Source organism: Sturnus vulgaris, chromosome W, assembly GCF_052056855.1.
Source record: "Sturnus vulgaris isolate bStuVul1 chromosome W, bStuVul1.hap1, whole genome shotgun sequence".
NCBI classification, from domain to species: Eukaryota; Metazoa; Chordata; class Aves; order Passeriformes; family Sturnidae; genus Sturnus; species Sturnus vulgaris.
Window position 1 is genome coordinate 4209236 of NC_142282.1, and position 15440 is coordinate 4224675.

Genomic DNA, 15440 nt, shown 5'->3' on the forward strand with positions numbered 1-15440 from the left:
TCCCATCCGATCCCATCCCAGGGATCCCATCCAATCCCATCGCATCCCATCCCATCCCAGGGATCCCATCCCATCCCATCCAATCCCATCCTATCCCATCCCAGGTATCCCATCCCAGGGATCCCATCCCATCCCATCCCATCCCATCCCACCCATTCCCATCCCAGGAATCCCATCCCATCACATCCCACGGATCCCATAACATCCCAGGGATCCCATCACATCCCATCCAATCCAATCCGATCCCATCCCAGGTATCCCATCCCAGGGATCCCATCCCATCCCATCCCATCCCACCCATTCCCATCCCAGGAATCCCATCCCATCACATCCCACGGATCCCATAACATCCCAGGGATCCCATCCCATCCCATCCCATCCCAGGGATCCCATCCCAGGGATCCCATCCCATCTCACGAATGCCATCCCAGGGATTCGATTCCAATGCAGGAATCCCATACTATCCCAGGGATCCCATTCCAGGGATCCCATCCCATCCCATCCCAGGAATCCCATCCCATCCCATCCCATCCCATCCCATCCCATCCCATTCCAGGGATCCCATCCCATCCCAGTGAACACATCCCATCTCAGGGATCCCATCCCATTCCAACCAATCCCATCCCACCCCATCCCATCCCTTCCCATCCCATGCCATCCCAGGGATCCCATCCCATCCCAGGGATCTTATTTCATCCCAGGGATCCCATCCCATCCCTTTCCATCCCATCCCATCCCATCCCATCCCATTCCAGGGATCCCATCACAGGGATCCCATCCCTGGGATCCCATCTCATCCCATCCCAGGGATCCAATCCCATCCCATCTCATCCCAGGGATCCCATAACATCCCATCCCAGGGTTCCCAACCCATCCCAACCCATGCCATCCCATCCAATCCCATCCCATCCCAGGGATCGCATCCCATCTCAGGGATCCCATTCCATCCCATCCAAGGATACCATCCCATCCCATCCCATCCCATTGTAGCCCATCCCATCCCTTCCCACCCCATCCCATCCCGTCCCATCACATCCCATCCCAGATATCCCATCCGAGGGATCCCATCCCATCCCATCCCAGGGATCCCATCCGATCCCATCCCATCCAATCCCATCCCATCCCATCCCATCCCATCCCATCCCATCCCATCCCATCCCATCCCATCTCATCCCGCGGATCCCATGCCATGGCATCCCATCCCATCCCATCCCATCCCAGGGATCCCGTCCCATCCAAACCCATCCCAACCAATCCCATCCCACCCCATCCCATCCCATCCCATCCCATCCCATGCCATCCCAGGGATCCCATCCCATCCAAGGGATCCCATCCCATCCCTTTCTATCCCATCCCATCCCTTCCCATCCCATCCCATCCCATCCCATCCCATCCCATTGTAGCCCATCCCATCCCTTCCCACCCCATCCCATCCCATCCCGTCCCATCACATCCCATCCCAGATATCCCAACCCAGGGATCCCATCCCATCCCAGGGAGCCCATCCCATCCCATCCCATCCCAGGTATCCCTCCCATCCCATCCCATCCAATCCCATCCCAACCCATCCCATCCCATCCCATCCCATCCCATCCCATCCCATCCCATCCCATCCCAGGGATCCCATCCCAGGGATCCCATCCCATCCCCGGGTCCCCATCCCAGGGATTCCATCCCATCCCAACCCATCCCATCCCATCGATCCCATGCCATCCCCGGGTCCCCATCCCCGGGATTCCATCCCATCCCAACTCATCCGATCCCATCGATCCCATCCGATCCCAGAGATCCCATCCCAGGGATCCCATCCCATCGCACGGATCCCATCCCATCCCATCCCGTCCCATCCCATCCTACCCCATCCCATCCCATCCCATCCCATTCCATCCCATCCCAGGGATCCCATACCAGGTATCCCATCCCATCCCAGGGATCACATTCCGTACCATCCCAGGGATCCCATTCCATCCCAACCCATTCCATCCCATCCCATCCGATCCCATCCCAGGGATCCTATCCCATCCCAGGGATCCTATCCAATCCCAGGGATCCCATCCAATCCCTTCCCATCCCATCCAATCCCAGGGATCCCATCCCGTCCCAGGGATAACATCCCAGGGATCCCATCCCATCCCAGGGATAACATCCCAGGGATCCCATCCCATCCCTGGGATCCCATCCCATCCCGTCTCATCCCAGGGATCACATCCCATCCCAGGGATCCCATGTCAGATATCCCATCCCATCTCAAGGATGCCATCCCGGGGATTCGATCCCATCGCAGCAATCCCATACTATCCCAGGGATCCCATTCCAGGGATCCCATCCCATCCCATCCCAGGAATCCCATCCCATCCCATTCCAGGGATCCCGTCCCATGCCAGTGAACACATCCCATCCCAGGGATCCCATCCCATCCCAGGGATCCCATCCCAGGGATCCCATCCCATCCTAGGGATCCCATCCGTTCCCATCCCAGGGATCCCATCCCATCCCCACCAATCCCACCCCATCCCATCCCATTCCATCCCATCCCATCCCATCCCATCCCATGCCATCCCAGGGATCCCATCCCATCCCTTCCCATCCCATCCCATCCCTTCCAATCCCATCCCATCCCATCCCATCCCATCCCATCCCATCCCATCCCATCCCATCCCATCCCATTCCATCCCCGGGATCCCATCCCAGGGATTCCATCCCATCCCAGGGATCCCATCCCATACGAGGGACCACATTCCAGGGATCCCATCGCTAGGATCCCATCTCATCCCATCCCAGGGATCCCATCCAAGGGATCCCATCCCAGGGATCCCATCCCATCCCAGGGATGCCATCCCATCCCATCCCATCCCAACCCAGGGATCCCATCCCGTTCCATCCCATCCCAGGGATCCCATCCCATCCAATCCCATCGCATCCCATCCCATCCCATCCTATCCCATCCCTTCCCATCCCATCCCATCCCATCCCAGGGATCCCATCCCATCCCAGGGATAACATCCCACCCCATCCCATCCCATCCCAGGGATCCCATCCCATTCCATCCCATCCCATCCCATCCCATCCCAGGGATAACATCCCAGGGATCCCATCCCATCCCTGGGATCCCATCCCATTCCATCCCATCCCATCTCATCCCAGGGATCACATCCCATCCCAGGGATCCCATGTCAGAGATCCCATCCCATCTCAAGGATGCCATCCCAGGGATTCGATCCCATCGCAGCAATCCCATACTATCCCAGGGATCCCATTCCAGGGATCCCATCCCATCCCATCCCAGGAATCCCATCCCATCCCATTCCAGGGATCCCATCCCATCCCAGGGATCCCATCCCATTGATGCCATCCCATCCCAGGGATCCCATCCGTTCCCATCCCAGGGATCCCATCCCATCCCAACCAATCCCACCCCATCCCATCCCATTCCATCCCATCCCATCCCATCCGATCCCATCCCATGCCATCCCAGGGATCCCATCCCATCCCAGGGATCCCATCCCATCCCTTCCCATCCCATCCCATCCCTTCCAATCCCATCCCATCCCATCCCATCCCATCCCATCCCATCCCATTCCATCCCCGGGATCCCATCCCAGGGATTCCATCCCATCCCAGGGATCCCATCCCATATGAGGGATCACATTCCAGGGATCCCATCGCTAGGATCCCATCTCATCCCATCCCAGGGATCCAATCCCATCCCATCTCATCCCAGGGATCCCATAAGATCCCATCCAACGGTTCCCAACCCATCCCAACCCATCCCATCCCATGGATCCCATCCGAGGGATCCAATCCCAGGGATCCCATCCCATCCCAGGGATGCCATCCCATCCCATCCCATCCCATCCCATCCCATTCCAGGGATCCCATCCCATCCCAGTGAACACATCCCATCCCAGGGATCCCATCCCATCCCAGGGATCCCATCCCATCCCATCCAATCCCATCCTAAGCCATCCCAGGGATCCCATCCCAAGGATCCCATCCCATCCCATCCCATCCCATCCCATCCCATCCCAGGGATCCCATCCGATCCCATCCCAGGGATCCCATCCAATCCCATCGCATCCCATCCCATCCCAGGGATCCCATCCCATCCCATCCAATCCCATCCGATCCCATCCCATCCCACCCATTCCCATCCCAGGTATCCCATCCCAGGGATCCCATCCCATCCCATCCCATCCCATCCCACCCATTCCCATCCCAGGAATCCCATCCCATCACATCCCACGGATCCCATAACATCCCAGGGATCCCATCCCATCCCATCCCATCCCAGGGATCCCATCCCAGGGATCCCATCTCATCCCAGGGATCCAATCCCAGAAATCCTATCCCAAACCATCCCATTCCATGGATCCCATCCCATCCCAGGGATCCCATCCCATCCCATCCCATATCATCCCAGGGATCGCATCCCATCCCAACCAATCCCATCCCACCCCATCCCATCCCATTCCATCCCATCCCATCCCATCCGATCCCATCCCATGCCATCCCAGGGATCCCATCCCATCCCGGGGTTCCCGTCCCCTCCCTTCCCATCCCATGCCATCCCTTCCCATCCCATCCCATCCCATCCCATCCCAGGGATCCCATCCCATCCCATTCCATCCCCGGGATCCCATCCCAGGGATTCCATCCCATCCCAGGGATCCCATCCCATTCCAGGGATCCCATCCCATTCCATCCCATCCCATCCCATCCCAGGGATCGCATCCCATCTCAGGGATCCCATTCCATCCCATCCAAGGATACCATCCCATCCCATCCCATCCCATTGTAGCCCATCCCATCCCTTCCCACCCCATCCCATCCCGTCCCATCACATCCCATCCCAGATATCCCATCCGAGGGATCCCATCCCATCCCATCCCAGGGATCCCATCCGATCCCATCCGATCCCATCCCATCCAATCCCATCCCATCCCATCCCATCCCATCCCATCCCATCTCATCCCGCGGATCCCATGCCATGGCATCCCATCCCATCCCATCCCATCCCAGGGATCCCGTCCCATCCAAACCCATCCCAACCAATCCCATCCCACCCCATCCCATCCCATCCCATCCCATCCCATCCCATCCCATCCCATCCCATGCCATCCCAGGGATCCCATCCCATCCAAGGGATCCCATCCCATCCCTTTCTATCCCATCCCATCCCTTCCCATCCCATCCCATCCCATCCCATCCCATTGTAGCCCATCCCATCCCTTCCCACCCCATCCCATCCCATCCCGTCCCATCACATCCCATCCCAGATATCCCAACCCAGGGATCCCATCCCATCCCAGGGAGCCCATCCCATCCCATCCCATCCCAGGTATCCCTCCCATCCCATCCCATCCAATCCCATCCCATCCCATCCCATCCCATCCCATCCCATCCCATCCCATCCCAGGGATCCCATCCCAGGGATCCCATCCCATCCCCGGGTCCCCATCCCAGGGATTCCATCCCATCCCAACCCATCCCATCCCATCGATCCCATGCCATCCCCGGGTCCCCATCCCCGGGATTCCATCCCATCCCAACTCATCCGATCCCATCGATCCCATCCGATCCCAGAGATCCCATCCCAGGGATCCCATCCCATCGCACGGATCCCATCCCATCCCATCCTGTCCCATCCCATCCCGTCCCATCCCATCCTACCCCATCCCATCCCATCCCATTCCATCCCATCCCAGGGATCCCATACCAGGTATCCCATCCCATCCCAGGGATCACATTCCGTACCATCCCAGGGATCCCATTCCATCCCAACCCATTCCATCCCATCCCATCCCATCCGATCCCATCCCAGGGATCCTATCCCATCCCAGGGATCCTATCCAATCCCAGGGATCACATCCAATCCCTTCCCATCCCATCCAATCCCAGGGATCACATCCCATCCCAGGGATCCCATGTCAGATATCCCATCCCATCTCAAGGATGCCATCCCGGGGATTCGATCCCATCGCAGCAATCCCATACTATCCCAGGGATCCCATTCCAGGGATCCCATCCCATCCCATCCCAGGAATCCCATCCCATCCCATTCCAGGGATCCCGTCCCATGCCAGTGAACACATCCCATCCCAGGGATCCCATCCCATCCCAGGGATCCCATCCCAGGGATCCCATCCCATCCTAGGGATCCCATCCGTTCCCATCCCAGGGATCCCATCCCATCCCCACCAATCCCACCCCATCCCATCCCATTCCATCCCATCCCATCCCATCCCATCCCATGCCATCCCAGGGATCCCATCCCATCCCTTCCCATCCCATCCCATCCCTTCCAATCCCATCCCATCCCATCCCATCCCATCCCATCCCATCCCATCCCATCCCATCCCATTCCATCCCCGGGATCCCATCCCAGGGATTCCATCCCATCCCAGGGATCCCATCCCATACGAGGGACCACATTCCAGGGATCCCATCGCTAGGATCCCATCTCATCCCATCCCAGGGATCCCATCCAAGGGATCCCATCCCAGGGATCCCATCCCATCCCAGGGATGCCATCCCATCCCATCCCATCCCAACCCAGGGATCCCATCCCGTTCCATCCCATCCCAGGGATCCCATCCCATCCAATCCCATCGCATCCCATCCCATCCCATCCTATCCCATCCCTTCCCATCCCATCCCATCCCATCCCAGGGATCCCATCCCATCCCAGGGATAACATCCCACCCCATCCCATCCCATCCCAGGGATCCCATCCCATTCCATCCCATCCCATCCCATCCCATCCCAGGGATAACATCCCAGGGATCCCATCCCATCCCTGGGATCCCATCCCATTCCATCCCATCCCATCTCATCCCAGGGATCACATCCCATCCCAGGGATCCCATGTCAGAGATCCCATCCCATCTCAAGGATGCCATCCCAGGGATTCGATCCCATCGCAGCAATCCCATACTATCCCAGGGATCCCATTCCAGGGATCCCATCCCATCCCATCCCAGGAATCCCATCCCATCCCATTCCAGGGATCCCATCCCATCCCAGGGATCCCATCCCATTGATGCCATCCCATCCCAGGGATCCCATCCGTTCCCATCCCAGGGATCCCATCCCATCCCAACCAATCCCACCCCATCCCATCCCATTCCATCCCATCCCATCCCATCCGATCCCATCCCATGCCATCCCAGGGATCCCATCCCATCCCAGGGATCCCATCCCATCCCTTCCCATCCCATCCCATCCCTTCCAATCCCATCCCATCCCATCCCATCCCATCCCATCCCATCCCATTCCATCCCCGGGATCCCATCCCAGGGATTCCATCCCATCCCAGGGATCCCATCCCATATGAGGGATCACATTCCAGGGATCCCATCGCTAGGATCCCATCTCATCCCATCCCAGGGATCCAATCCCATCCCATCTCATCCCAGGGATCCCATAAGATCCCATCCAACGGTTCCCAACCCATCCCAACCCATCCCATCCCATGGATCCCATCCGAGGGATCCAATCCCAGGGATCCCATCCCATCCCAGGGATGCCATCCCATCCCATCCCATCCCATCCCATCCCATTCCAGGGATCCCATCCCATCCCAGTGAACACATCCCATCCCAGGGATCCCATCCCATCCCAGGGATCCCATCCCATCCCATCCAATCCCATCCTAAGCCATCCCAGGGATCCCATCCCAAGGATCCCATCCCATCCCATCCCATCCCATCCCATCCCATCCCAGGGATCCCATCCGATCCCATCCCAGGGATCCCATCCAATCCCATCGCATCCCATCCCATCCCAGGGATCCCATCCCATCCCATCCAATCCCATCCGATCCCATCCCATCCCACCCATTCCCATCCCAGGTATCCCATCCCAGGGATCCCATCCCATCCCATCCCATCCCATCCCACCCATTCCCATCCCAGGAATCCCATCCCATCACATCCCACGGATCCCATAACATCCCAGGGATCCCATCCCATCCCATCCCATCCCAGGGATCCCATCCCAGGGATCCCATCTCATCCCAGGGATCCAATCCCAGAAATCCTATCCCAAACCATCCCATCCCATGGATCCCATCCCATCCCAGGGATCCCATCCCATCCCATCCCATATCATCCCAGGGATCGCATCCCATCCCAACCAATCCCATCCCACCCCATCCCATCCCATTCCATCCCATCCCATCCCATCCGATCCCATCCCATGCCATCCCAGGGATCCCATCCCATCCCGGGGTTCCCGTCCCCTCCCTTCCCATCCCATGCCATCCCTTCCCATCCCATCCCATCCCATCCCAGGGATCCCATCCCATCCCATTCCATCCCCGGGATCCCATCCCAGGGATTCCATCCCATCCCAGGGATCCCATCCCATTCCAGGGATCCCATCCCATTCCATCCCATCCCATCCCATCCCATCCCAGGGATCGCATCCCATCTCAGGGATCCCATTCCATCCCATCCAAGGATACCATCCCATCCCATCCCATCCCATTGTAGCCCATCCCATCCCTTCCCACCCCATCCCATCCCGTCCCATCACATCCCATCCCAGATATCCCATCCGAGGGATCCCATCCCATCCCATCCCAGGGATCCCATCCGATCCCATCCCATCCAATCCCATCCCATCCCATCCCATCCCATCCCATCCCATCTCATCCCGCGGATCCCATGCCATGGCATCCCATCCCATCCCATCCCATCCCAGGGATCCCGTCCCATCCAAACCCATCCCAACCAATCCCATCCCACCCCATCCCATCCCATCCCATCCCATCCCATCCCATCCCATCCCATGCCATCCCAGGGATCCCATCCCATCCAAGGGATCCCATCCCATCCCTTTCTATCCCATCCCATCCCTTCCCATCCCATCCCATCCCATCCCATCCCATTGTAGCCCATCCCATCCCTTCCCACCCCATCCCATCCCATCCCGTCCCATCACATCCCATCCCAGATATCCCAACCCAGGGATCCCATCCCATCCCAGGGAGCCCATCCCATCCCATCCCATCCCAGGTATCCCTCCCATCCCATCCCATCCAATCCCATCCCATCCCATCCCATCCCATCCCATCCCAGGGATCCCATCCCAGGGATCCCATCCCATCCCCGGGTCCCCATCCCAGGGATTCCATCCCATCCCAACCCATCCCATCCCATCGATCCCATGCCATCCCCGGGTCCCCATCCCCGGGATTCCATCCCATCCCAACTCATCCGATCCCATCGATCCCATCCGATCCCAGAGATCCCATCCCAGGGATCCCATCCCATCGCACGGATCCCATCCCATCCCATCCTGTCCCATCCCATCCCGTCCCATCCCATCCTACCCCATCCCATCCCATCCCATTCCATCCCATCCCAGGGATCCCATACCAGGTATCCCATCCCATCCCAGGGATCCCATTCCATCCCAACCCATTCCATCCCATCCCATCCCATCCGATCCCATCCCAGGGATCCTATCCCATCCCAGGGATCCTATCCAATCCCAGGGATCCCATCCAATCCCTTCCCATCCCATCCAATCCCAGGGATCCCATCCCGTCCCAGGGATAACATCCCAGGGATCCCATCCCATCCCAGGGATAACATCCCAGGGATCCCATCCCATCCCTGGGATCCCATCCCATCCCGTCTCATCCCAGGGATCACATCCCATCCCAGGGATCCCATGTCAGATATCCCATCCCATCTCAAGGATGCCATCCCGGGGATTCGATCCCATCGCAGCAATCCCATACTATCCCAGGGATCCCATTCCAGGGATCCCATCCCATCCCATCCCAGGAATCCCATCCCATCCCATTCCAGGGATCCCATCCCATCCCAGGGATCCCATCCCATTGATGCCATCCCATCCCAGGGATCCCATCCGTTCCCATCCCAGGGATCCCATCCCATCCCAACCAATCCCACCCCATCCCATCCCATTCCATCCCATCCCATCCCATCCGATCCCATCCCATGCCATCCCAGGGATCCCATCCCATCCCAGGGATCCCATCCCATCCCTTCCCATCCCATCCCTTCCAATCCCATCCCATCCCATCCCATCCCATTCCATCCCCGGGATCCCATCCCAGGGATTCCATCCCATCCCAGGGATCCCATCCCATATGAGGAATCACATTCCAGGGATCCCATCGCTAGGATCCCATCTCATCCCATCCCAGGGATCCAATCCCATCCCATCTCATCCCAGGGATCCCATAAGATCCCATCCAACGGTTCCCAACCCATCCCAACCCATCCCATCACATGGATCCCATCCGAGGGATCCAATCCCAGGGATCCCATCCCATCCCAGGGATGCCATCCCATCCCATCCCATCCCATCCCATCCCATCCCATCCCATTCCAGGGATCCCATCCCATCCCAGTGAACACATCCCATCCCAGGGATCCCATCCCATCCCAGGGATCCCATCCCATCCCATCCAATCCCATCCTAAGCCATCCCAGGGATCCCATCCCAAGGATCCCATCCCATCCCATCCCATCCCATCCCATCCCATCCCATCCCATCCCAGGGATCCCATCCGATCCCATCCCAGGGATCCCATCCAATCCCATCGCATCCCATCCCATCCCTGGGATCCCATCCCATCCCATCCAATCCCATCCGATCCCATCCCATCCCACCCATTCCCATCCCAGGTATCCCATCCCAGGGATCCCATCCCATCCCATCCCATCCCATCCCATCCCACCCATTCCCATCCCAGGAATCCCATCCCATCACATCCCACGGATCCCATAACATCCCAGGGATCCCATCCCATCCCATCCCAGGGATCCCATCCCAGGGATCCCATCTCATCCCAGGGATCCAATCCCAGAAATCCTATCCCAAACCATCCCATCCCATGGATCCCATCCCATCCCAGGGATCCCATCCCATCCCATCCCATATCATCCCAGGGATCGCATCCCATCCCAACCAATCCCATCCCACCCCATCCAATCCCATTCCATCCCATCCCATCCCATCCGATCCCATCCCATGCCATCCCAGGGATCCCATCCCATCCCGGAGTTCCCGTCCCCTCCCTTCCCATCCCATCCCATCCCATCCCATCCCAGGGATCCCATCCCATCCCATTCCATCCCCGGGATCCCATCCCAGGGATCCCATCCCATTCCAGGGATCCCATCCCATTCCATCCCATCCCATCTCATCCCAGGGATCACATCCCATCCCAGGGATCCCATGTCAGAGATCCCATCCCATCTCACGGATGCCATCCCAGGGATTCGATTCCAATGCAGGAATCCCATACTATCCCAGGGATCCCATTCCAGGGATCCCATCCCATCCCATCCCATCCCAGGAATACCATCCCATCCCATCCCATCCCATCCCATCCCATTCCAGGGATCCCATCCCATCCCAGTGAACACATCCCATCTCAGGGATCCCATGCCATCCCAGGGATCCCATCCCATCCCATCCCAGGGAGCCCATCCGATCCCATCCCAGGGATCCCATCCCATTCCCACCAATCCCATCCGACCCCATCCCATCCCATCCCTTCCCATCCCATGCCATCCCAGGGATCCCATCCCATCCCAGGGATCTTATTTCATCCCAGGGATCCCATCCCATCCCTTTCCATCCCATCCCATCCCATCCCATCCCATCCCATCCCATCCCATCCCATGCCATCCCAGGGATCCCATCCCATCCAAGGGATCCCATCCCATCCCTTTCTATCCCATCCCATCCCTTCCCATTCCATCCCATCCCATCCCATCCCATTGTAGCCCATCCCATCCCTTCCCACCCCATCCCATCCCATCCCGTCCCATCACATCCCATCCCAGATATCCCATCCCAGGGATCCCATCCCATCCCAGGGAGCCCATCCCATCCCATCCCATCCCATCCCAGGTATCCCTCCCATCCCATCCCATCCAATCCCATCCCATCCCATCCCATCCCATCCCATCCCATCCCATCCCATCCCATCCCAGGGATCCCAACCCAGGGATCCCATCCCATCCCCGGGTCCCCATCCCAGGGATTCCATCCCATCCCAACCCATCCCATCCCATCGATCCCATGCCATCCCCGGGTCCCCATCCCCGGGATTCCATCCCATCCCAACTCATCCGATCCCATCGATCCCATCCGATCCCAGAGATCCCATCCCAGGGATCCCATCCCATCGCACGGATCCCATCCCATCCCATCCCGTCCCATCCCATCCTACCCCATCCCATCCCATCCCATCCCATCCCATCCCATTCCATCCCATCCCAGGGATCCCATACCAGGTATCCCATCCCATCCCAGGGATCACATTCCATACCATCCTAGGGATCCCATTCCATCCCAACCCATTCCATCCCATCCCATCCCATCCGATCCCATCCCAGGGATCCTATCCCATCCCAGGGATCCTATCCAATCCCAGGGATCCCATCCAATCCCTTCCCATCCCATCCAATCCCAGGGATCCCATCCCGTCCCAGGGATAACATCCCAGGGATCCCATCCCATCCCAGGGATAACATCCCAGGGATCCCATCCCATCCCTGGGATCCCATCCCATCCCGTCTCATCCCAGGGATCACATCCCATCCCAGGGATCCCATGTCAGATATCCCATCCCATCTCAAGGATGCCATCCCGGGGATTCGATCCCATCGCAGCAATCCCATACTATCCCAGGGATCCCATTCCAGGGATCCCATCCCATCCCATCCCAGGAATCCCATCCCATCCCATTCCAGGGATCCCGTCCCATGCCAGTGAACACATCCCATCCCAGGGATCCCATCCCATCCCAGGGATCCCATCCCAGGGATCCCATCCCATCCTAGGGATCCCATCCGTTCCCATCCCAGGGATCCCATCCCATCCCCACCAATCCCACCCCATCCCATCCCATTCCATCCCATCCCATCCCATCCGATCCCATCCCATGCCATCCCAGGGATCCCATCCCATCCCTTCCCATCCCATCCCATCCCTTCCAATCCCATCCCATCCCATCCCATCCCATCCCATTCCATCCCCGGGATCCCATCCCAGGGATTCCATCCCATCCCAGGGATCCCATCCCATACGAGGGATCACATTCCAGGGATCCCATCGCTAGGATCCCTTCTCATCCCATCCCAGGGATCCAATCCCATCCCATCTCATCCCAGGGATCCCATAAGATTCCATCCAACGGTTCCCAACCCATCCCAACCCATCCCATCCCATGGATCCCATCCAAGGGATCCCATCCCAGGGATCCCATCCCATCCCAGGGATGCCATCCCATCCCATCCCATCCCATCCCATCCCATCCCAGGGATCCCATCCCGTTCCATCCCATCCCAGGGATCCCATCCCATCCCATCCAATCCCATCGCATCCCATCCCATCCCATCCTATCCCATCCCTTCCCATCCCATCCCATCCCATCCCAGGGATCCCATCCCATCCCAGGGATAACATCCCACCCCATCCCATCCCATCCCAGGGATCCCATCCCATTCCATCCCATCCCATCCCATCCCATCCCAGGGATAACATCCCAGGGATCCCATCCCATCCCTGGGATCCCATCCCATTCCATCCCATCCCATCTCATCCCAGGGATCACATCCCATCCCAGGGATCCCATGTCAGAGATCCCATCCCATCTCAAGGATGCCATCCCAGGGATTCGATCCCATCGCAGCAATCCCATACTATCCCAGGGATCCCATTCCAGGGATCCCATCCCATCCCATCCCAGGAATCCCATCCCATCCCATTCCAGGGATCCCATCCCATCCCAGGGATCCCATCCCATTGATGCCATCCCATCCCAGGGATCCCATCCGTTCCCATCCCAGGGATCCCATCCCATCCCAACCAATCCCACCCCATCCCATCCCATTCCATCCCATCCCATCCCATCCGATCCCATCCCATGCCATCCCAGGGATCCCATCCCATCCCAGGGATCCCATCCCATCCCTTCCCATCCCATCCCATCCCTTCCAATCCCATCCCATCCCATCCCATCCCATCCCATCCCATCCCATCCCATCCCATCCCATCCCATCCCATTCCATCCCCGGGATCCCATCCCAGGGATTCCATCCCATCCCAGGGATCCCATCCCATATGAGGGATCACATTCCAGGGATCCCATCGCTAGGATCCCATCTCATCCCATCCAACGGTTCCCAACCCATCCCAACCCATCCCATCCCATGGATCCCATCCGAGGGATCCCATCCCAGGGATCCCATCCCATCCCAGGGATGCCATCCCATCCCATCCCATCCCATCCCATTCCAGGGATCCCATCCCATCCCAGTGAACACATCCCATCCCAGGGATCCCATCCCATCCCAGGGATCCCATCCCATCCCATCCAATCCCATCCTAAGCCATCCCAGGGATCCCATCCCAAGGATCCCATCCCATCCCATCCCATCCCATCCCATCCCATCCCATCCCATCCCAGGGATCCCATCCGATCCCATCCCAGGGATCCCATCCAATCCCATCGCATCCCATCCCATCCCAGGGATCCCATCCCATCCCATCCAATCCCATCCGATCCCATCCCATCCCGCCCATTCCCATCCCAGGTATCCCATCCCAGGGATCCCATCCCATCCCATCCCATCCCATCCCATCCCACCCATTCCCATCCCAGGAATCCCATCCCATCACATCCCACGGATCCCATAACATCCCAGGGATCCCATCCCATCCCATCCCAGGGATCCCATCCCAGGGATCCCATCTCATCCCAGGGATCCAATCCCAGAAATCCTATCCCAAACCATCCCATCCCATGGATCCCATCCCATCCCAGGGATCCCATCCCATCCCATCCCATATCATCCCAGGGATCGCATCCCATCCCAACCAATCCCATCCCACCCCATCCCATCCCATTCCATCCCATCCCATCCCATCCGATCCCATCCCATGCCATCCCAGGGATCCCATCCCATCCCGGGGTTCCCGTCCCCTCCCTTCCCATCCCATGCCATCCCTTCCCATCCCATCCCATCCCATCCCATCCCATCCCAGGGATCCCATCCCATCCCATTCCATCCCCGGGATCCCATCCCAGGGATTCCATCCAATCCCAGGGTTCCCATCCCATCCCAGGGATAACATCCCAGGGATCCCATCCCATTCCAGGGATCCCATCCCATTCCATCCCATCCCATCTCATCCCAGGGATCACATCCCATCCCAGGGATCCCATGTCAGAGATCCCATCCCATCTCACGGATGCCATCCCAGGGATTCGATTCCAATGCAGGAATCCCATACTATCCCAGGGATCCCATTCCAGGGATCCCATCCCATCCCATCCCATCCCAGGAATCCCATCCCATCCCATCCCATCCCATCCCATCCCATCCCATCCCATCCCATCCCATCCCATTCCAGGGATCCCATCCCATCCCAGTGAACACATCCCA